Below are 25,123 nucleotides of genomic sequence, written 5' to 3'. Positions count from 1 at the left end.
TTTCCTCTACTTCTCTGTCTCCATTTCTGGGGGAAATTCATCGACAAAACCACTATAAGCCCACTGACTCCCACAGCTACCTGGACGACACTTCCTCCCACATCACTTCCTGTAAGGACTCTATTCCATTCTCCCAGTTTCTCCACCGCATCTGCTCTGACGATGCCACCTTCTATACAAGTGCTTCTGATACGTCTTCCTTTTATCTCAGATAAGGATTCTCCTCTAGTGTGGTTGACACGGCCCTGGACCGTGTCCATTCTATCTCCCGCACTTCTGATCTCACCACTTCCCCTCCCTCCCAAATCCATAATAGGGTTCCTCATGAACTCACCTTTCACCCCACAACTCCACAGTCAATGGATCATCCCCTGCCATTTCCGCCACCTCCAGCATGATCCCATCACCAAAGGTATCTTCCGCTCCCCTCTGCTTTCAGCATTCCATCGGGACTGCTCCCTCCAAAACACCCTTGTCCATTCCTCAACCACCCACAAAATCCCCTCCCCTCAGCACGGGACCTTCTCGTGCAAGCAGGAGATGCAATGCCTGCCCTTTTACCTCATTAATTCCCACCGTCTAGGGCCCCAAACACCCCTTGCAGGTGAAACGGCAATTTACTTGTACTTCTTGCAATTTAGTATACTGTACTCGCTGCTCACGATGCGGGCTCCTGTACATTGGTAGACCAAATGCAGCTTGGGTGAACACTTTGTGGAACATCTCCGTGCAGCCCATAAGGGTAAACTGGAGCTTCCGGTCGCTTTACACTTTAATTCTCCACTCCACTCCCATTCTGACCATCTTACACTGCTTCAAAGAAACTCAATGCAAGCTCGAGGAACCGCACCTGGTCTTTCGATAAGGCACTGTAAAGCCTTCCGGACTCAACATTACGTTCAACCATTCCAGACAATAACCCCTGCCCTTATTTCTGATGATTCTGCCATCCCAATTTGCAGCATTCAACCACTCCTGGCATCCACCCTATCACAGACCTTTCCTCTTGTTCTTTCCTATCCTCCTGATTTCTCTGCCTCTGCACTTGTTTAAAAACTGCTATATCTCTAACTTTTTCCTGTTCTGGCAAAGTGTCACAGAAATGAAAAGTTAATTCTGTTTCTCGCTCCACGAATGTGGCCTGAGTGTTTCCAACATTTTCAGTTGTTATTTCCTTCATTAGTTTATTGAATTTATTGTCTCTCTGATAATATTGAAACTAATTAAAGAAATATCTGTCATCAATTTGTGGGACCAATTGAGTAAAGAGAAAATTAATTTTTTCTGCCACTACGAAATCCAGCCTTTTGAAATCACTGATTGTAATGTCAGAAACGCAGCAGCCAATTTTTGCAAATAAGGTCCTACAAACAGCAATGTGCTCATTACCAGATACTACGTTTTTAGTTGTCTTAATTGTGAGATAAATATTGGCCAGTGCACAGGGAATAATTCCCCTGCTCTTCTTTGCAATATTGTCCTGGGAGACTTTACATCCACCTGACAGCAGACGGGTCCTTGGTTTAACGTCTGCTCTGAAAGACAGCTGCTCCGACAGTGTCCTTACAGTGCAGTGCTGGGGTTTGAGCAAGTCTGTGTCCTTACATTACAGTGCTGGTTGTTGTAAAGGTCTATGCCCTTGCAGTGCAGTGCCAGCAGCTTTTTACAGGTACGTGTACATACAGTGTAGGTGCCGTTATTATAAAGGACTGTTTCTTATAGAAAACCGAGCTGCGGCCATACAGGTCTCTGTCCTTAGATTGAAGTGCTGGGTGTTGTATGAGGTAATATACGAATTGGGAGCAGGATGTAGGCCATACAGCCCTTCGAGCCTGCTGCACCATTCAATAAGATCATGGCTAATCATGGAACTCAACTCTACTTTCCCACCTGATCTCCATAGACCTTTATTCCTCGAAAGTCCACAAATCAATCCATCTCAGCCTTGAATATATTCAAGGACTCAGCATTCAGTCTTTTGGGGTAGAGAATTCCAAAGATTCACAACATTCTGAGTGAGGAAATTCATCCTCATTCAGACTTACATGGCTGTCCCTTCTTCTAATTCATTAATATAGATTGTAAATGTCTGAGGCCCCAGCAATGATCCATGCAACACCCCACTAGTTACAGCCTGCCAACCTGAAAATGCCCCGTTTATCCCTATCTGTTTCAGTCCGTTAGCCAATGCTATATCCATGCTATTATATTACCCCCAACCTCACGAGCCCATATCTCATGTGCAATGTTGTCGAATCTTAACTCCCCTCAGAATTGGCTTAGCAAGCCACACAGTTGTTCCAAACCACTACGACAGACTTTAAGAAGAATAAAACTGAATGGACAACTCTGCATCGAAAAATGGCATTGGATTCGGACACGACAAAGTTACACCCAGCCCAGTCGACCCTGAAAAGTGCTGCTCACTAAAACCTGGGGAATTTGCCCAAAATTGGTAGACTTGTCCCACAGACTAGTCAAGCAATAGCCTGACATAGTCATACACACAGCGTCATAGCATTCAGCAAACGTCCCAGAATCCTCCATCTCCATCCCTGGATATGTACTGTCTTACTGGCAGGACCGACACACCAGTGGTTGCTGCATAGTCGGGAGGGAATGGACGTCTACGTCATCAAAATTGACACCGGACCCCATGAAGTCACATGGCTAAAGGTCAAACATGGGCAAGGAAACCTGCTGAATGTCACCTATCGCCCTCCCTCAGCTGATGAATCTGTATTCCTTCATGTTTAACACAACTTCGAAGAAGGACTGAGGTTGCAACGGTACAAAATATACTCTGGGTGGGGGACTTCAATGTCCATCACCAAGAGTGACTCGCCAGCACCAGTACTAACCAAGCTATCAGAGTCCTGAAGGATATAAAAGTCAGGAAAGGCTCGCCGCATGTGATGATACAACCGAGGAGAAAAGAAAACAACTTGACCTCGTCCACGCCAATCCACCTGTCACAGCTGCATCTGTCCATGACAGTACTGTGGAGAAATGACCGCCACACAGTCCTTGTGGAGACCACATCCAGTTTTCACATTGAGGGCACCCTTTTCCGTGTTGTTTGGCACTACCATCGTGCTAAATGGGGTAGATTCAGAACAAATCTTGCCATTATAACTGGGTATCCATTAGGGGCTGTGGGCCATCAGCAGCAGCAGAATTGTAATCTGTACAACTTGTAACCTCATGGGATGGCCCGGCATATCCCTCACTCTACTAGTACTATCAAGCCAGCGGACTACCTCTTGTTCAATGAGAAGCGTGGAAGAGCATGCAATGAACTTCACCAGGCCTAGATATAAAGAGCTGCCAATCTGGTGAAGCTACAAGTCTGGACTCCATGCATGAGAAACAACGGAAGCATCGTGATATAGACAGAGCTAACCGATCCCATAAACAATGGATCAGATCAAAGCTCTGCAGTCCTGCCACATCCAGCTTTGAATGCTGGCTAGGGATGGGAAATAAATGCTGACGTTTCCAGCGACGACCTTTTCCCATGAACAAATAAAGAATAAATCAGCCCAGTCGATTGTTTTCGCAATTAAAAAGTCAAATTTCCTCCACTCTTTCCTCATAAACCAGTGCTTTGGCTTTGGGGATAAGACTCCTGGCCGTTCCCTGCTCTGCGCCCCGCACTGAATGTCTCCCCTGTATTTCGGTGAATAAAGGTGAACAGATTTCATAAATATTGGATGGAGCCGAGCCGCACACAGTTGCACGGTGATTTCCCTGACTTGTACTCTGTTGTTTGGGTTTGTAGTTGAATATTTTATTGATATTTTTGATTGCTGTATTGCCTTTGTTGGATTGTTCACTGTCCAATCTACTTAAATTCCCAGGGCACTTTATACCTTATCCTCAGCTCCAAGAACACTTTTCATTTAATGCATAGAATTCTATTTCCTCTAATTGTGTGTAGTATTTTACACGGGCCCGCATTAAATTACACCGACCATTATTGTTCTCACTTGAATATTTTGCCTAAAATGTCGCGTTGTTTCTGAGCTGTGTTCTCCACCTAGAGCACCCTCTCTGATTTGAAAATATCTAAAATTTGATCAATTGACATTGAGTTTCCTAGACTTTCTTAAAGAGGGAAATTAGCAACAATACTTTCCCCAACACCGATCCCCGCAAAGCCCACACAGTTCTCCACCGCCCTGCCGTGCCCTAACTCCTGTAACATTTAAGTATTGTTTTCTAACTTTCAAAGTCTTTGTTATCCAGTTCCAAAGTGTGACGTGTCACATTGAAACGTTTATTCCCATAGCAGTATTAACCTGGGAGTAAAGCGGCTGACGCAAACTGTTTGTTCAAATTACTGTAACTAATATCAGAGGCCCGGGGACAGAACTGTACGCTGGAGATTTCCCTGCTGTATAAATGAGGGCTGCTTTCAATGTCTCACTTCACAGTTTTCACCGGGGCTGGTGTATCCATCACACACAGGAATAGTCGCTTCTCACATTAAATGGAAGCCCCGATACTTCAACAGATAATAGCCATTTACTTCCCTATTCTCGCAGCTGTTGGTGTTCCTGGTAAGAGGTTATTAAAATATACGAATCGTATAAACTCTGTTAACTACATGGCTTCTCGTGCTGCGTGTCTGACAAAGCAGCTGCTTTTTTGAGTTCCTCTCTTGCAGTTATGTAAGCTGCAGTGTCAGTTTAACCGCAATGTTCCTGTTTAATTAATGCGGTGTCTTCTTTCACGCTCTAGTTTCTAGTGACGTCACCGTGCTTTTTCTGAACTGATTGTCTTGCAATCTGGGCTCCGGATCAAAGGACTCCATCAAATGAGAAATGGTGTCGCCGGACATGAAGTTTGTAAAATGGCAATTATTACATAGAGCTGATTAATGTCTTGTTTGAAGCATTCTCCAAAATTCACATTGAAATAATTAACAATGTAATTGAATGTGTTTCCTGGGTGTTACAGTATTGCAAGGAACGAACGTCCTACTAATCACTTACTTTCTATTACAGCGATATTTATTTTGAACTGTGCACAGTGAGCACATCAGCAATGTTGCCCAAACGACAAAGTTGTAAATGTTAATGGAATTTCGATGTCTTATTTACTGATGTTTGGAAGCAAGATTCAATCATGTCTGCATCTTGACCACTTCTTGATCTCATGATTCATCTCAGTCCAATGTTGTCCTACATTCCTGTTGTTGTGTTCTGTTGTAAATCATTTTTCTAACTATAAAGAAAATGCATTTGAAAGTGGAGCTGTTTGATGTTATGTATTGTCACGTTCCTGTGTATCATTAGGAAACATAAGTTACCGCATTAATTACAGATGAGAATCGGCTCTGGGTGGGCTCCTATATCTCTCCAGTTAGAACGTGGTGCATCATATTATTCAGCACAACTCAATCATTTAACATTAAGCTTAATGCTTGTTGGAATGGCTCTACCTGAATTTACAGGTTCTCCCAGTAAGCGTCGTTTCAATATGTATATTTGTTGGCCTGGCTTTGTTGCCAGCGCTCTGGCATTTATTTCAGGAAGTTGAGTGTTCTAGTCTCTCTCTGGTACTTAAAACTATAACAAAACGAAAATGTCATTCAGGAGGTGCTGAATGTCAGAGGTTTGTAGAAATACCAATCCTTCAATGGTTACATCATAGTGGGGTCATTGCAGCAAGAAGCGCAGGGGAACCGAAACGTGTGTCTGCTGAAAATAATATTTTAATAATATCCTGTAATTGAATAGGAGTCCAGAAAGAAGTTATATTTGGATAGATCAGTGGAAAATGCAGAACAAAATAATTTGAGTATGTCAGTATTTGATTCGGTAGATAATTGTGAGGAAAATTCTTTGGCTAGTTCAGTTTTTAATTCTATACATAACTGAGAGGTGCATTCTTTGTAGATTCTAGTGTTTAATTCGATGTATAATTGTGTGGATTATTCTTTGGATATTTCAGTGTTCAATTCGATGGATAATATAGATGATAGTTCCTTGCATATTTCAGTGTTTAATTCTATAGATAATTGAGTGGATAATTCTTTGGATATTTCCGTGTTTAATCCTATAGATAATTGAGGATAATTCTTTGGATATTTCAGTGGTTAATTCCATAGATAGTTGAGATAATAATTCTTTGCATTGTTCAGTGTTTAATTCTTTAGATAATAACATGGATAATTCTTTGGACATTTCAGTGTTTTTTAATCTGCAGATAATTGTGAGGATAATTCTTTGGATATTTCAGTGTGTAATTCGATGGATAATTGAGCGGATAATTCTTTGTAGATTTCAGTGTTAAATTCGATGTATAATTGTTTGTATTATTCTTTGTATATTTCAGTGTTTAATTATATAGATATTGTGATGCATTTTTTGGATATTTCACTGTTTAATTCGATGCAGAATTGAGAGTAAATTCATTGTACATTTCAGTGTTTATTTCTGTCGAGAATTGTGTTTAATTATATAGATAATTGAGTGGATAATTATTTGGATATTCATTGTTTAATTCGATGGAAACTTGTGTTGGTAATTCTTTGGATATTTCAGTGTTTTATTCTATAGATAAGTGTTTGGATAATTCTTTGGATATTTCAGTGTTTAATTCTATAGATAATTGAGATAATAATTCTTTGTATAGTTCAGTGTTTAATTCTTTAGATAATTATATTGATACCTCTTTGGATATTGCAAAGTTTAATTCAATGAATAATTAAGAGGATAATTCTATGAATATTTCAGTGTTTAATTCAATGATTAGTTGCATAGATAATAGTGTGGTTAATTCTTTTGATATTTCAGTGTTTAATACTATAGATACATTGTGAGGATAATTCTTTGAATATTTCAGTGTTTAATTCGATGGACAATTGAGTAGATAATTAATTGTATATTTCAGTGTCTATTTCTATAGATATTGTGAGGATAATTCTTCAGATAATTCAGTGTTTTATTATATAGATAATTGAGAGGATAATTCCTCAGATATTTCAGTGTTTAATTCTATAGATAATTGAGAGGCTAATTCTTCAGATATTTCAGTGTTTAATTCTATACATAATTGAGAGGATAATTCTTTGTAGATTTCAGCATTAAATTCGATGAATAACTGGGTCCCTTTTGATAGAATCTGTATTAAGCGGTTGCTGTTCCGTGTTGTTCGTCGGTTGTGCGTTAGTCATCTTGAGTGAAGACGAGGTTCAGGCGTGCGTTGCTACCGTGAAAATCATTCACGGATACGGGCTCACCAATTGTAGCTTTGGAATTGATGATCTCCAATACTCATGTTGTAGGGTCACCAATGTAGCGTTGGAATTAATGAACTCCCGTACTCACGTCGTAGGGTTACCAATGTAGTGGTTCGTGTAAATCACCACTATATAACAGAGTTTAACTTCAACGAACTATAAATAAGTTGTTTATTTACCAGAACAAGATAATACAGCAGGTAAGGTAGCAGGTAAGATGGCTGACTGCAGAAGCACCATATTGTAGATCACAGGATAATTACAGCAGGTAAGGTAGCAGGTAAGATGGCTGACTGCAGAAGCACCATGTTGTAGATCACAGGATAATTATAGCAGGTAAGGTAGCAGGTAAGGTGGCTAACTGCAGGAACACCATGTTGTAGGTCTTACGGTAGGTAAGATAGCAGGTAAGATGGCTGACTGCAGGAGCACCATGTTGTAAACCTTGTCCCAGCGGGGACTCCACAAGGACTGCGTTCCCAGTCCCATGAGGAGCGTGTGGGGAGCCTCATGACCTCCACTCAGCTCTATATTCCCAACGTCACGTGACCGCGTCATGACGTCTGCAACTTCACGTGCGCTTAGAAGGTCACATGACCTGCGCCGTTGTCAGTGCATCTCCCCGTTACGGAGGCTGGCCTTGAAGGCCGAGTTTACTAGGTTGGGCTGTGCCAATACTTGCCGCGGGAGCGGAGAATCCCTTCGCTTCCGCTTGCCGGCTGATGCAGCCGAAGTCTCGATAGGCCGGGCTATGCCAGCGGCCGCCTTGGAAGCCCGAATCGGGCCGGCGGCCAGTGCGCATGCGTCGTATGACGTCAGCGCGTTAGGTCGGCGGCCGACGCGCATGCGTCACGTGATGCGTGACGTCAACGCGTTAGGTCGCCTCTTAAAGGGGCAACGGTCCAACAGGTAAGTTAAAGAGGCAACAGCCCTCACTGGTAAGTTATACAATTAAGTAAATTAAGTACATACAGTTAGGTAAGTTATACATACATAAATAAGTTAAGTTAAAGGGAATTATGTATATATCTCAATGTAAAAGACAACCGTTGGGACCGCCACACGTGGATTATTCTTTGGATATTTCACTGTTTAATTCGATGGAAAATTGAGAGGATAATTCTTCAGATATTTCAGTGTTTAATTAGGTAGTTAATTGCATAGATAATCCTTTGGATACTTCAGTCTTTAATTTGGTGCATAATTGAGAGTATTATTCCTTGTACATTTCAGTGTTTATATCTGTAGATGATTGTGTTTAATTATATAGATAATTGAGTGGATAATTATTTGGATATTCAGTGTATAATTCGATGGAAAATAGTGTTGGTAATTCTTTGGATATTTCAATGTCTACTGTTATAGATATTGTAAGGATAATTCTTTGGATATTGCAGTGTTTAATTCGATGGACAATTGAGTAGATAATTATTTGTATATTTCAGTGTCTAATTCTATAGATATTGTGAGGATAATTCTTTGGATATTTCAATGTTTAATTCTATAGATAATTGAGAGGATAATTCTTCAGATACTTCAGTGTTTAATTCTATAGATAATTGAGAGTATAATTCTTCAGATATTTCAGTGCTTAATTCTATAGATAATTGAGAGGATAATTCTTCAGATATTTCAGTGTTTAATTCTGTAGATAATTGAGAGGATAATTCTTCAGATATTTCAGTGTTTAATTCTATACAGAATTGAGAGGATTATTCTTCAGATATTTCAGTGTTTAATGCTATAGATAATTGAGAGGATAATTCTTCAGATACTTCAGTGTTTAATTCTATAGATAATTGAGAGGATAATTCTTCAGATATTTCAGTTTTTAATTGTATAGATAATTGAGAGGATAATTCTTCAGACATTTCAGTGTTTAATTCTATAGATAATTGAGAGGATAATTCTTCAGATATTTCAGTGTTTAATTCTATACAGAATTGAGAGGATTATTCTTCAGATATTTCAGTGTTTAATTCTATAGATAATTGAGAGGATAATTCTTCAGATATTTCAGTGTTTAATTGTATAGATAATTGGGAGGATAATTCTTCAGATATTTCAGTGTTTAATTCTATAGTAAATTGAGAGGATAATTCCTCAGATATTTCAGTGTTTAATGCTATAGATAATTGAGAGGATAATTCCTCAGATATTCCACTGTTTAATTCTATACAGAATTGAGAGGATCATTCTTTGTAGATTTCAGCATTAAATTCGATGAATAATTGCGTGGATTATTCTTTGGATATTTCACTGTTTAATTCGATGGAAAATTGAGAGGATAATTCTTTGGATATTTCAGTGTTTAATTATATATTTAATTACATAGATAATCCTTTGGATAATTCAGTGTTTAATTAGGTGCATAATTGAGCGTATAATTCCTTGTATATTTCAGTGTTTAGTTCTGTAGATAATTGTGTTTCATTATATAGATAATTGAGTGGATAATTATTTGGATATTCGGTGTTTAATTCGATGGTAAATTGTGTTGGTAATTCTTTGGATATTTCAATGTCTACTTTTATAGATATTGTAAGGATAATTCTTTGGATATTTCAGTGTTCCATTATATAGATAATTGTGTGGATATTTTTTGGGAAATTTCATTGTTTAATTCGATGGATAATTGAGAGGATAATTATTTGTAAATTTCAAAGTTTAATTCGATGGATAATTGAGAGGATAATTCACTGTATATTTCAAAGTTTAATTCGATGGATAATTGAGAGAATAATTCTTTGTATATTTCAGTGTTTAATTTGATTGATAATTGAGAGGTTAATTCTTTGGATATTTCAGTATTTAATTTGATTGATAATTGAGCGGATAATTCAACAGATAATTGAGAGGATAATTCTTTGGATATTTCAGTGTTTAATTTTGAATGGCATTAGGTTGGGAGAAGGGGAAGTGCAAAGAGACCTGGGTGTCCTTGTGCACCAGTCGCTGAAGGTAAGCATGCAGGTGCAGCAGGCGGTTAAGAAGGCAAATGGTATGTTGGCCTTCGTAGCAAGAGGTTTCGAGTACAGGAACAAGGATGTCTTGCTACAGTTCTACAGGGCCTTGTTGAGACCGCACCTTGAGTATTGTCTGCAGTTTTGGTCACCTTACCTGAGGAAGGACGTTCTTACCATGGAGGGAGTGCAGCAAAGATTCACCAGGCTGATACCTGGGATGGCAGGAATGATGGATGAGGAGAGATTGTGTCGATTGGGCTTATACTCAAAGGAGTTTAGAAGATTGAGAGGGGATCTCATCGAAACTTATAAAATTCTGTCAGGTCTGGACAGACTAGATGCAGGAAGGATGTTTCTGATGGCCGGGGAGTCCAGAACCAGGGGTCATAGTCTAAGGATAAGGGGTAAGCCATTTAGGACTGAAATGAGGAGGAATTTCTTCACCCAGAGAGTGGTGAACCTGTGAAATTCTCTGCCACAGAGGGCGGTGGAGGCTAGTTCATTAAATGTATCCAAGAAAGAGTTGGATATATTTCTTGAGGCTAAAGGGATCAAGGGATATGTGGAAAAGGCAGGGACAGGGTACTGAATTTGGATGATCAGCCATGATCACATTGAATGGTGGAGCAGGCTCAAAGGGCCGAATGGCCTACTCCTGCTCCTATCTTCTATGTTTCTATCTTTCTATGATTGATAATTGAGAGGATAATTATTTGGATATTTCAGTATTTCATTTGATTGATAATTGAGCAGATAATTCATTGGATATTTCAGTAGTTCTTTAACTAGATAATTGAGTGCACAACTGAGTTCGGAATTCTGTTGAAATTCGTTGAATAATTCAATAAATAATTATTTTGATAATTCTGTTGATAATTGTTTAGATAATTCTTTGGATATTTTAATATTTAACTCGTAGGTAATAGTGTCGATGTTTTAGAGGACAATTCTTCGATTGTTTCAGTTTTTTGAGTTTTGATAATTATTGTATAATTTATGGGTTAAATATATATATAATCCATGTGAATGAATTTCTCGAAATTGCAGATCCAGTGAAAGTTCTGTCCATGTATCTGTTGTTCGTTATCATAATATTGACTTTCATATTTCAAATTAATCTGTGTTAAATTAAACTCATGTCTTCATTCGGCCTGGTGCTGGGGTCTTGGGGGAGTGAGGGAATTCTGCTTTAAATTTTCGAGTGTTTTATCCACAGTTTGTAACATTGCTAAGTAAAGTCTCTGTGGTCAACAGCAGCAACATAATTGATATCAGACAGACAGCCGTGGGGAGCCTAAACCCAAACCATCTTCAGTTCCTGCCCACATGTGAAAGTAGAAGCTTATTCCGCATCTATGTATGAAAATACGCCTATCCTCGTATCCGGTGCTTGCGCTTTCTGACCAATATCTGCTGCTGTCTTCCCTCCAGAGGGCGCTGTTCATCAGCTCTGGCGGCTTCCTATCACGGATTGGGTCCACCTCTAACTGTATCACAATGATTCAGTACTTTCAACAACTCATTACTTCTTTTTCACTTCTTTATCATACACTAAGCTCGATTTTGAAACGGAAGAAACAGGTATTCGAATTGAACCTTCATCCTGCAAAGTCCCCATTGCAACTTTAACCCCTCCAATCCCCATTTCTCCTTCGTGAGGCGCAGTACCCAAGGAACCGTCACCAGGCCAAGCCCCCATTGATATTTCACTCTGCCCAAACCCCACTGCACCTTCCCGCTGCTCAAACCCAACTGCAACTGCTCCCTGCCCAAAACCCACGGCATCTTCAACCTGCCCAAATTCCACTGCACCTTCACCCTGCCCAAACTCCACTGCACATTCCCCCTGCCCAAACCCCACTGCACCTTCCCTCTGCCCAAACCCCACTGCACATTCCCCCTGCCCAAACACCACTGCACCTTCCCCCTGCACAAACCCCACTGCACCTTCCCCCTGCCCATACACATATGCACCTTCCCCTTGCTCAAACCCCATTGCACCTTCTCCCTGCCCAAAACCCACTGCACCTTCACCCTGCCCAAACCCCACTGCACCTTCACTCTGCCCAAACCCTACTGCACCATCCCCCTGCCCAAACCACAATGCACCTTCCCACTGCCCAAACAACACTGCACCTTCCCCCTGCCCAAACCCCACTGCACCTTCCCACTGCCCAAACCCCACTGCACATTCACCCTGCCCAAACCCCACGACACCTTCTCCCTGCTCAAACCCCAATGCACCTTCACCCTGCTCAAACCCCACTGCACCTTCTCCCTGCTCAAACCCCGTTGCACCTTCCCCCTGCCCAAACTGCACTGCAACCTCCCCATGCCCAAACCCCAATGCACCTTCACCCTGCTCAAACCCCACTGCACTTTTCCCCTGCTCAATCACCACTGAACCTTCCCCCTGCTCAAACCCCACTGCACCTTCCCCCTGCTCAAACCCCACTGCACCTTCCCCCTGCCCAACGCCCAATGCACCTTCACCCTGCCCAAACCCCAATGCACCTTCACCCTGCTCAAACCCCACTGCACCTTCTCCCTGCTCAAACCCCACTGCACCATCCCCCTGCCCAAACCCCACTGCACATTGCCCCTGCCCAAACCCTACTGCACATTCCCTCTGCACAAACCTCACTGCACCTTCCCCTGCCCAAACCCCACTGCACCTTCTCCCTGCTCAAACGCCACTGCACCTTCCCCTGGCCAAACCCCACTGCACCTTCCCCCTGCCCAAAACCCACTGCATCCTCCCCTGCTCAATCCCCATTGCACCTTCCCCCTGCCCAAATCCCACTGCACCTTCCCCGTGCCCAAACCCCATTGCACCTTCCCCGTGCCAAGTTCCATTGTACCTTCACCCCGCTTGGTTCCCATTACATAGAATAGAATGACGTACAATTCTACATCATAGAAACCAGCCATTATGCCCAAAAGATCTATGCCAGAGTTTCTGTTCCACGAGAGTCATCTCCCACCTTTCCTCATCTCACTCCACCAACATATCCTTCTATTCATGTTTGCCTCCTCTACTTAACTAGCTGCCCCTTACATGCATCTATGCTAAGCGCCTCAGCCTCTATATGTCATAGAGTCATAGAGTCATAGCGTCATAACGGCACAAAAGGAGGCCATTGGCCCCTTCAACTCCATGCTGGCTCTCTGTAGAGCAATCCAGTCAGACTCATTCCCCCTGGGGGTTGTTTTATGAAGAAAGGTTGAGCAGGTTGTGCCAATACTCATTGGAGTTTAGAAGAATTAAAGGTGTTCTTATTTTCACATATAAGATTCTGAGGGGGCTTTACTAGTTAGATGTACGGAGGATATTTCCCCATGGGTGTAATCCAGATCTTGGGGGCATAGTTTCAGAATAAGGGGTCGCCCATTTAAAATGGAGATGAGGTGGAATTTCTTCTCTCAGCGGGTCGGGAAGCTATTGCATTCTCTACCTAAGACAGCTGTGGAGGCTGGGTCATTGAACATATTCAAGATGGAGATAGACTGATTTTTGAAATATAGAGAAGTCAAGGGTAATGAGGACCGGGCAGGAAAGTGGAGTTGAGGCCAAATCAGATCAGCAATGATCTTATTGAATGCAAACGAGTTTCAAATTCTAACCCATTTTGCACATTCTCCAGTGCTTCTGCATACTTGTACTAAGCAGATCATAACTGTGCACTGCACTCTAAGTGTGGTCTCGCCAATGTTCTATATAGGTTTAACATACCTCCTCTGTTATTGCAACCCATTCCTCTAGAAAGAAACTCCGTTGCTTTGACTGCACGTTTTATGGCTTCCTTAACCTGCTTAGCTACTTTTAATAATTTGTGAATTTGTCCCCCTAAATCCGTTTTCTTCTCTCCCCCATTTGGACTCTTATTTTCCGAGGCTCATGTGGCCTCCTTATACCACCTAACAAAATTCACCACCTCACATATATATTTAATTGAAAATCATTTATCATTTACTCTCCTTGATTCCATTCTGTTAATATCTTCTTGATTTTTGTCGCAGACTTCCTCAGTGTTAACTTTACCTCATAATTTGGTGTATTCCGTAAATTTTGATGTTATACTTCTGATTCCCAAGTCCAAACCTCCACTATAAAGTGTAACCAAAAGTGGCCCCTGTGGAACAATACTTCCCACCTTCCGCCAATCTGAGCAACTACCTTTAATCGTTACCCTCTGTTTTCTATTTAGCAGCCAGTTTGCTATCCATGCGGCTACTTGTCCACTGAGTCTACATGCTCGGATCTTAGCCACAAACCTACTATGGCGGTGGAAGCTCTTTGAACGTCTATGTATACTACATTCACTAACTTACCCTTACCTACTCTCTCTGCTAGTTTGTCAAATAATGCTATCATGTTGGTCAAAGATGTCCTTCCCTTTTGAAATCCATGCCGACAAGTCTTTATTATTGACGTAATAAAATTCACTACGCACTTTAATCGACTTGTAACAAAACATGGAGGTCTAGTTAGTAGCCACTAGCTTCCTGTTTCCAAACTGTCTCTGGCCACGCTGGGCCCACGCCCTAGTATTTATACTCCTCGGGCGACGCCCTTAGCTGGCCGTTCAGTAGTACTTCCTGAGTTACTTCTTGTAGATGTTGCGATTTATGACAATGATGTTTTCGGATTTTAGAGTTTTTTCTATTTTATGTTTGAGCAAAGATTTCAATACCTTACCTCTAACCGACTTTAAGCAAACTGGACGACAGAATTTGTTTTACATATAATAAATTAAAAAATATATATATATAGATATATAGTGCCTCTGCTATCTCTTCCTTAGCTTTGAGTATGAGTGGTACCTGTCGTTCCAGGCCCCAGGTTATATCCTCCAGTTAATTCATGTCTAGTTCATTAAAAATCTCGCTCCTGTCTATCTTAGAAGCCGTGGTTATCTTTTTGAATTCTTTGGCTAACTTCACGTGCACCATGTTTGTGACGCTGGTAAAAACTGCAGTAAAATAACTGTTCAATACTTCTCATTTCACTGCCTTTATTTTAGAGTTTATCTTGTTCATTCCTTAGTGGCCATATCCCTATGTTCCTATTCCTGTGCTTATAAAATACTTAACTATTTATTTTTATATTGGTTGCTAATTTAATTTCGTATTTTGTTTTGAGTTCCTAATTGTTTATATTAATTTAAGGACAGAAGAACATAAGAAATAAGATCAGGTGTAGGCCACATGGGCCCTCGAGCCTGTCCCGCCCATCAACAAAATCATGGCTGATCATCGACCTCAGCTCTACTTTCATGCCCGATATCCATATCCCTTGATTCCCTAGAGTCCAAAAATCTATCTATCACAGCCTTGAATATAGTCAAAGTCTCAGCATTCACAGTCCACTGCTACAGAGATTTCCAAAGGTTCACAACCCTCTGAGTGAAGAAATTCCTCCTTATCTCAAGATTCTATTGCAAGGGGAATAGATAGGCATTTCTGCGGCCGCAAACCAGACTCCAGGATGGTATGTTGCCTCCCTGGTGCAAGGGTCAAGGATGTCTCGGAGCGGCTGCAGGGCATTCTGGGTAGGGGGTGTTGAGCAGCCAGTTGTTGTTGTGCAGTCACAACGATATAGGTTAAAACCTGGCATGAGGTCCTAAAAGTTGAATACAGGGAGTTAGGAGGTAAATTAATAAATAGGACTTCAAAGGTAGTAATCTCAAGATTGCTAACAGTGCCACGTGCTAGTCAGAGTAAAAATAGAAGGATATTTCAGATAAATCCGTGGCTAAAGGACTGGTGCAATGGGGAGAGATTCAGATTCCTGGGACTTTGGAACGGGTTCTGGGGAGGTGGGACCAGTACAAACTGGACAGTTTGCACCTGGGCAGGACCGGGAACAACGTCCTTGGGGGAGTATTTGCTAGTGCTGTTGGGGAGGGTTTAAAGTAAAAGGGCAGGGGGTTGGGAACCAGTGCAGGGAGACAGAGGAAAGGGAAACAAGGAACGCACCAAAGGCAAAAGACAGGACGGAGAAAAGCAAAAGTGGCAATCAGAGAAATCAAGGGTTTATATTAAACATGGCCACAGTAAATAATAATTTTAAAAGGACTAAGAGTGCTAAAAAACAAGCCTGAAGGCTTCGTGTCTTAATGCGAGGAGCATTCGTAACAAGGTGGATGAATTCGCTGCGCAAATAGATGTAAACGGATATGATATGAATGGGATTACAGAAACATGGTTCCAGGGTGACCAAGGCTGGGAAAACATCATCAATATTCAATATTCAGAAAAGACAGGCAAAAAGGAAAAGGATGTGGGGCAGCATTGCTAGTTAAAGAGGAGATTAATACAATTGTTAGGAAGGATATTAGCTCTCGTGATGTGGAATCTGTATAGGTAGAGCTGAGAAATACCAAGATACAGAAAAAGTTAGTGGGAGTTATATACGGACCTGCAAACAGTAATGCTAAGTTTGGGGATGGCATTAAATGGCCAGATGAGATTTGAAAACAAGAATGAGAATATTAAAATTTAGGCTTTGTCAGACCGGGAGCCAATGAAGGTCACGAGCTCAGGGGGTGCTGGGTGAATGGGACTTGGTGCGAGTTGGGATAAGGGCAGCATAGATTTGGATGACTCAAGTTTATGATGGTTGGAAGATGGTAGGCCGGATAGAAGAGAGTTGGGTAATCAATCCTAGAGGCCACAGCGGCAGAGTTGATGGGGTCACCAGCAGTTGAGATGAGGCAGGGGCTGAGTCGGTGATGTTACAGAGGTGGAAGCAGGCAGCCATTGTGATGGAGCAGATATTTGTTCGGAAGCTCATATTGGGTTCAATAAAACACCAAGTTTGGGCAAGGCTGGTCCAGCCTCAGAAAGTTGCAAGGGAGGGATGGAGCCGGTGGCTAGGGAATGAAGGTTATAGCAGGGACCGAATACAATGGCTTCGGTCTTCCCAATATTTAGTTGGAGGAAATTATAGTTCATGACAAATAATGTGAAAATTATGGACAAGGGACGTGTTGGGTGAGCTGGTGGTGAGATGGAGCTGGGTGCCTTCGGCATGCCTTTGATTCAGACGTTGTGTTATCGGATGATGTCGCTGATGGGCAGCATGAAGATGATAAATAGGAGGAGTCCAGAGGTAACGGTGCGGGAGTGGGAAGATAATCTGCTGCAGGCTCCGATTATATCGATAAGATTAGAACCAAGTGAGTGCAGTCCCCTGCAGCTGGCAGAGGCTGGAGAAGCATTGGAGGAGAATTGTCTGGACAAAGGATGCAGACAGGTCGTGAAGGAAGAGGAGGGATAGCTTACCACAGTCACAGTCACATAGGATGCCACTTGTGACTTTGTTAAGGGCCGTTTATGTACTGGGGCAGCGGGTGACACCAGATTTCAGGGGTTCAAACATGGAATTCTGTGAAAGATGGGCACCGACTTGGGAGGAGACAGCACAATCAAGGACGGGGTAAGGAATGGAAGGTTGCAGATTGGGCGGTAGTTGGCAAGGACAGAGGCTTCAAGGTTGTTTTTTGAGCAGGTGCTGATGACGGCGGATTTGAAGGGGAGGGGACAGTATGTGGGGAGAGAGAACTGTTAACAATATCAGCTAACATGGGGGTCAGGAAGTGAAGTTGGGTGGTCAGCAGTTTGGTTGGAATAGGATCGAGCGAGCAGTAGGTGGGTCTCATCGACAAGTTGAGCTCGTAGCGGGCATGAGGGGAGTTATGAGAGAAATTGGATAAAGATGCGAGTTCAGATTAGATGGCAGATGGCAGCCACCAGTGCGTGAATGATTTCCTATTAATCAGTGCAATAATAACTTGAAAGTTCACTCAAAACAATTTGAATAATGAGGGTTTTACTGCGACTCTGAGTGGAAACAAATCTCACTAATCTTTGTATCTCTTGCAGTTAACTTGGTGGCGATTGTGATCCTGTCCCGAGGAAAGTGCGGTCTCTCCAAATGTATCACTCGCTACCTGGTGGCCATGGCAACGGCCGATCTCCTGGTTGTTTGTACGGATGTAATATTATGGTGGATTGTTGTAATTTATTTCCCAGTTTCATTCTTGACCATTACCCCCGTGTGCTGTCTCAATATAGTCCTGGCTTGTGCAGCCACAGCGGCCTCGGTCTGGTTCACAGTGGTTTTCACCTTCGATCGATTTGTGGCCATTTGTTGTCCGAAGCTGAAAACAAAATATTGCACCGAGAAAACGGCGGCTGTCGTTATCGGGGTGGTGAGTGCGCTGGGCTGTTTAATAAACATTCCCTGGTACTTTGTATTTGACCCTGAATATATAATGGAGAACGTACCCCGGGGTTGTGTCTGGAAACCGACCTTTCTTACCTCACCTGCGTGGGCAGCGTTTGACGTCTTTAATCTTACTTTAATTCCTTGTGTCCCATTCGTTCTGATTTTGTTGCTCAATGTTCTCACCGCTAGACACATTTTAGTGTCCAGTCGAGTCCGCAGGGGACTCCGGGGCCTCAGCAATGGAGAGAATCACAAGGATCCCGAGATGGAGAACCGAAGGAAATCCATCGTTTTGCTCTTCAGCATATCTGGCAGTTTTATTTTGTTATGGATGACCATTGTTGTTTATTTTCTATTTCTCCGCATTACCGTCATTGAGTATGATGATGTTAATGACATTGAATCGGTGGGATTCATGCTTCAGGTTCTCAATTGCTGCACAAACACATGTATTTATGTGCTGACCCAGGATAAATTCAGAGAGGAGCTAAAGAATGGGGTAAAATATCCACTGCATTCAATTGAAAAATTATTTAAGTAAGTGAAATAGCTGAAGTGTTTCCCACACAATATTTATCGGCGATAGCAATACAGCTCAAAACATGTTTAATGGATCAATCGATATTGGTACAACATTTTAAGCAAAGTTGCAAATCGATGCTTGCTGTAATATATTCTCCTTAATACACTGTGTTATGTATCGTCACAGATGTGATTCCTATGTTAAAACTTTTCCTGTTATTAACTGTTAAAATTAAAATAAACGAAGACTGAACATGCCCAGGTGATTCAGCTTCTCTTCTGATGGGAACAATTGTTCTAATGATACACGATGCTGCATCATTCTTCCAGCAGACACTAAAGGCATCCAATCAATCATCGTGTGCAACATTAATAATCACCTGGGCATCTTCAAACCATATCAGGCCAGCCAAAGAAACTGGAGACAAGCATGGCCCATAAGAGTGTCGTGTAAAAAGCAAGATGGTCAATTGCAGCCACTTTCCTCTCAACACAACAAACAATATCTGAAATGTACTGCCTTACAGCCTTCCACAATATCTGAGACACTTCCTTCACCAGCAACTCTTACTTTACCTAATATCTTTAGCCAGTAAGACGCAGTTGAAGGCTCTTGTGACAGATATTCTGTTACCAATACACGTTTTCACCCAATGAATGAATGCGCTATGAATCCAGAGATGTATCACGTGTTATTTTTGATCAGTTTAACTTGAACAACTTTCTTCTATCATGAGAACTAGCCTCAAATCAAAGACAAGGTAGAATTATCTTCACTCCCCATGGGTTGTGCTCTAAAAACCCACCTGCAAACTAAGATGCTTGTGCTCGCTCGATGAGGCAAGAGGCATGTGCTGAAAATACAAACAATAAGAGCTATGAAGGAGACGTTCATAAACGTTTAATACCAGGTATATCAGAATCATTACTTGTATTGTTCATGTAATACTGGTTCAAATTACACTTAACATTACCTATAACTCAACGTTGCTGTTTTAATTGAGGGACTCAATTCCGATATCGGTTTACAGGCTTAATCGGATCTAATCCAATCATATGCATTTGATCAAAACTGCCACTTTTTTTTTTAACTTTTTCACTTACCATTATTTAGGATGTGATAACAGGGCACTTAGAAAATCATAATATGATTAGGCAGGCTCAACATGTCTTTTTTGAAAGGGAAATTGTGTTTAGCAAATTTATTGTTGTATATTGAGGATGCAACGAGCAGGGTAGATGAAGGGAAAGCAGTGGATGTACTATATTTGGATTTCCAAAAGTCATTCGATAAGGAGCCACTTCAAAGAATGTTATGGAAGATAAAGAGTTATTAGGTCGGGGTAAATTACTGGTATGCTTAAAGGATTGATTAACGGGCAGAAAACAGAGAGCAGGGTTAACCGGGTCATTTTCCGGTTGACAGGCTATAATTATTGAGGTGCCGCAAGGATTATTGTTTGGGTCTCAATTATTTACAATCTAAATTAATGATTTACATGAAGGGGCCGAGTGAAATGTACTCAATTTTGACGGCGAATCAAAGCTAGGTGGGAAGGTAAGTTGTGTGGAAGAAAGAAAGATCCTGCAAAGTGATATAGACAGGTTATGCGATTGGGCAGTATAATGTGAGGAAATGTGAGTTTATTCACTTTGGTAGGAAGAATAGAAAAAAAGAAGATATTTTAACTGGTGCCAAAATAATGAATGTTGAAGTTCAGAGAGACATAGGTGTTATCGAACAGGAACCTTAGAAGGTCAGCATGCAGGTACAGCAAACAATTAGGAAGGCAACTGGCTTGTTTGTCTTTATTGCAATGGGATGGAGTGCAAGGGTAAGGAAGCCTTACGACCATTGTACAGGGCTTTGGGGAGACCACACCTGGAGTACAGCGCACAGTTATGGTCTCCTTAATTGAGAAAGGATATACCTGCCTTAGAGACGGTGCAACAACAGTTTACTAGATTGATCCATGCGATGGGAGGATTGTACTATGAGGAGAGTTTGAGTAGATCGGGCCTATACTCTATGTGGCAAGAGTGGAGGCAGTGATGCTACTGAGGCGGAAGTCAGTGAACTTTGTTATAGAGTGACTGATGGCATTAACACAGAACCTAGGATCAGAGAGGTGCTGAGGGTCATTGGTAGCTCACGGCCAATGTGGGGATTGGTATTGGTGGTTAGGGTACAAAGTTTGTGAAGTTTGTAAAATTTGTCAAAAGATGATGGGCTAGAAATTGAGTTGGTTGCGCCAGCCATTAGCGCCTTAGGAGGAGTAGATGTTGAGCGCTAGGCGCTTAGTGCCCGGGCACAGCGCGATCTGCGCCTCGCCCCAACTTCAGTAGACATTTAGCGCCGGCACAAAGTCTTTGCGCGCGCTCAGCTGCGCGCTCAGATCATGACGTCATTTCCTCGTGCAACGCCCTTTGTGTGCCCCCAACCGGATCTTCAGTCGCGCCGGCCCATTGTGCGCCGGGCGGCCCTAGCGACTGTTGAGTCGAACGGTGCTCAGCCGATGCGGGCCACGGGGAGCGCAAATTAAAGGGCACTCCTGCTCCTTCATTGTGAGCGACAAAGGTAGATTCTGGGAGGAGGAGGAGGAGGAGGAAGAGGAGGAGGAGGAGGAGGACTGATGGAGAGATGCCGTCTCCAAAAACACAAATACAGCGGCCTTTCAAAACAACAAATCCGCCCTCCCCCTTTAAGAGCTCACTGGAGCCAGCGTGTCTGCCGTCAATTAGCAGCTCGCCACACCTGCCCTGCGCTCAACTTCCGGTGTAAGCGCCCCGGGCCACCGGCTTAGCGCCTAATGTTAGTCGTGCATCAGTTGTGCATCGCCTGTTTTAGCGCAGCAGCAACCTCTTCGGGCGATGCGACTGAATATCGGCGAAGGGGGCTCGACTTTGCGCCGGGCGCAAACTTTAGCGGCCGCCCGACTTTACCGCCCCAAAAGTGGCTATACTGAATTTCTAGGCCGATGTCTTTTGCCTTGCCAAAGTTTGTTGAGAGACAGTTATGGCTCATTCAAAGCAGGATGTTGGAAATGTAGTTGGATAACACAGGAAAGGGGGGCCGAGAGAGGGGATGTTAAAACTGGTGGCATCAACGTGCATGTTGAAGAGGATCCCATATCTGGGGATGGAAGTTTCAATTGGAAGGAGGTAGCTGAGGAAGAAGAGAGGGCTTGGATGTGGAGAGATAGAAAATAAACAACATGGGCGTCCATAAACATATAAAACTGTCGGATATACTGAAGACCAAAACGATGGATTTCCTTCGGTTCTCCAACTCTGGATTCTCTCCATTTCTGCGTCCCCGGAGTCCCCTGTGGACTCTACTGGCCGCTAAAATACCTCTGACCGTCAGAGCTTTGAGCAAAAAATCAGAAAGAACGGGACACAAGGGGTTAAAATAGGTGCAACAACTCAAATGCGACCCATGCGTGGGATGGAAAGAAGCCCGTTTGATTGACACACCCCCAGGGCACACAGAAACATAGAAACATAGAAACATAGAAGATAGGAGCAGGAGTAGGCCATTCAGCCCTTCGAGCCTACTCCGCCATTCAATGTGATCATGGCTGATCATCCAAATTCAGTATCCTGTCCCTGCCTTTTCCCAATATCCCTTGATCCCTTTAGCCTCAAGAACTATATCCAACTCTTTCTTGAATATATTTAATGAAGTAGCCTCCACCGCCCTCTGTGGCAGAGTATTCCACAGGTTCACCACTCTCTGGGTGAAGGAATTCCTCCTCATTTCAGTCCTAAATGGCTTACCCCTTCTCCTTAGACTATGACCCCTGGTTCTGGACTCCCCGGCCATCAGAAACATCCTTCCTGCATCTAGTCTGTCCAGACCTGACAGAATTTTATAGGTTTCGATGAGATCCCCTCTCAATCTTCTAAACTCCAGTGAGTATAAGCCCAATCGACACAATCTCTCCTCATACGTCATTCCTGCCATCCCAGGTATCAGCCTGGTGAATCTTCGCTGCTCTCCCTCCATGGCAAGAACGTCCTTCCTCAGGTAAGGTGACCAAAACTGCACACAGTACTCAAGTTGCGGTCTCACCAAGGCCCTGTACAACAGTAGCAAGACATCTTTGTTCCTGTACTCGAACCCTCTTGCTATGAAGGCCAACATACCATTTGCCTTCTTAGCCGCCTGCTGCACCTGCATGCTTACCTTCAGCGACTGGTGCACAAGGACACCCAGATCTCTTTGCACTTCCCCTTCTCCCAATCTATTGCCATTCAAATAATAATCTGCCTTCCTGTTTTTGCCACTAAAGTGGATAACCTCACATTTATCCATATTATAGTGCATTTGCCATGTTTCTGCCCAAACACCCAACCTGTCCAAATCGTACTGGAGTTTCCCGACATCCTCCTCGCAGCTTACGCTCCCACCCAGATTTGTGTCATCTGCAAATTTGGAGATATTACATCCAATTCCCTCGTCCAGATCATTAATATATATTGTGAACAGCTGGGGTCCTAGGACCGATCCTTGCGGTACCCCACTAGTCATTGCCTGCCACTCAGAAAACGACCCATTTATCCCAACTCTTTGCTTTCTGTCCGCCAACCAGTTCTCTGTCCAATTCAATACCTTGCCCCCAATCCCATGTGCCTTAATTTTGCTCGCTAAGCTCTTATGCGGGACCTTATCGAAAGCCTTCTGAAAGTCCAAATACACCACATCCACTGGTTCTCCCTTATCTATTTTACCAGTTACATCCTCAAAAAATTCCAGTAGATTAGTCAAGCATGATTTACCTTTTGTAAATCCATGTTGTCTTTGTCCGATCCTGTCACTGCTTTCCAAGTGCTCTGCTATTACATCTTTTATAATAAATTCTAGCATTTTCTCCACTACCGATGTCAGGCTTACCGGTCTATAATTTCCCGGTTTTTCTCTACCACCTTTTTTGAATAGTGGGGTAACATTAGCTACCCTCCAATCCATGGGTGCCGTTCCAGAGTCTATCGAGTTCTGGAAGATGACCAGTAATGCATCTACTATCTCTAGGGCCACTTCCTTAAGTACGCTGGGATGTAGACCATCAGGCCCTGGGGATTTATTGGCCTTCAGTCCCATCAGTTTTCCTAACACCATTTTCCTACAAATACTGATTTCTTTCAGTTCCTCTCTTTCATCAGACCCTATGTTCCCCGGCATCTCTGGGAGGTTATTTGTGTCCTCCTTTGTGAAGACAGAACCAAAGTATGTATTTAGGTGGTCTGCCATTTCCTTGTTTCACATTATAAATTCCCCTGATTCTGACTGTAAGGGACCTACGCTTGACTTCACTAATCTTTTTCTCTTCACATGTCTATAAAAGATTTTACAGTCAGTTTTTATGTTCCCTGCAAGCTTACTCTCATATTCTATTTTCCCTTTCTTAATTAATCCCTTTGTCCTCCTTTGTTGACTCCTAAGCTGCTCCCAATCCTCAGGATTATTGCTTTTTCTAGCGACTGCATATGTCCTCTCCTTGGATCTTATGCTATCCCTAATTTCCCTTGTTAGCCACGGTTGAGTCACCTTTTTTGTTTTATTTTTATGCCAAACTGGGATGAACAAATTCTGTAGCTCATCCATTCAGTCTTTGAATGTTTGCCATTGCCTATCTACCGTCAACCCTTTGAGCACCATTCCCCACTCAATCCTACCCAACTCGCTCCTCAGACCATCGTAGTTTCCTTTATTTAAATTGAGGACTCTTGTCTCTGAGTCAACTACTTCATTATCCATCTTAATGACGAATTCGATCATATTTTGATCGCTCCGACCCAAGGGGCCTCGTACAACAAGATTGCTAATTAATCCTTTCTCGTTACATAATACCCAGTCTAAGATGGCCTGATCTCTGGTTGGTTCCTCGACATATTGGCCCAGGAAACCATCCCATAAACACTCCAGGAATTCCTCCTCCACAGTATTGTTACTAATTTGGTTGGCCCAAACTATATGTAGATTAAAGTCACCCATGATGACAGCTGTGCCCTTATTGCACGCTTCTTTACTTTCCCTTTTAATGCCATCCCCAACCTCCACCTTACTGTTTGGAGGTCTATATACCACTCCCACGAATGTTTTTTTCCCCTTAGTATTTCTCAATTCTACCCACACAGATTCCACATCAT

This window comes from Somniosus microcephalus, unplaced genomic scaffold, assembly GCF_052327205.1.
Source record: "Somniosus microcephalus isolate GS21.2 unplaced genomic scaffold, FLI_Smic_1.0 unresolved_chr9, whole genome shotgun sequence".
Lineage (NCBI taxonomy): Eukaryota > Metazoa > Chordata > Chondrichthyes > Squaliformes > Somniosidae > Somniosus > Somniosus microcephalus.
This window is presented reverse-complemented; position numbering follows the sequence as displayed.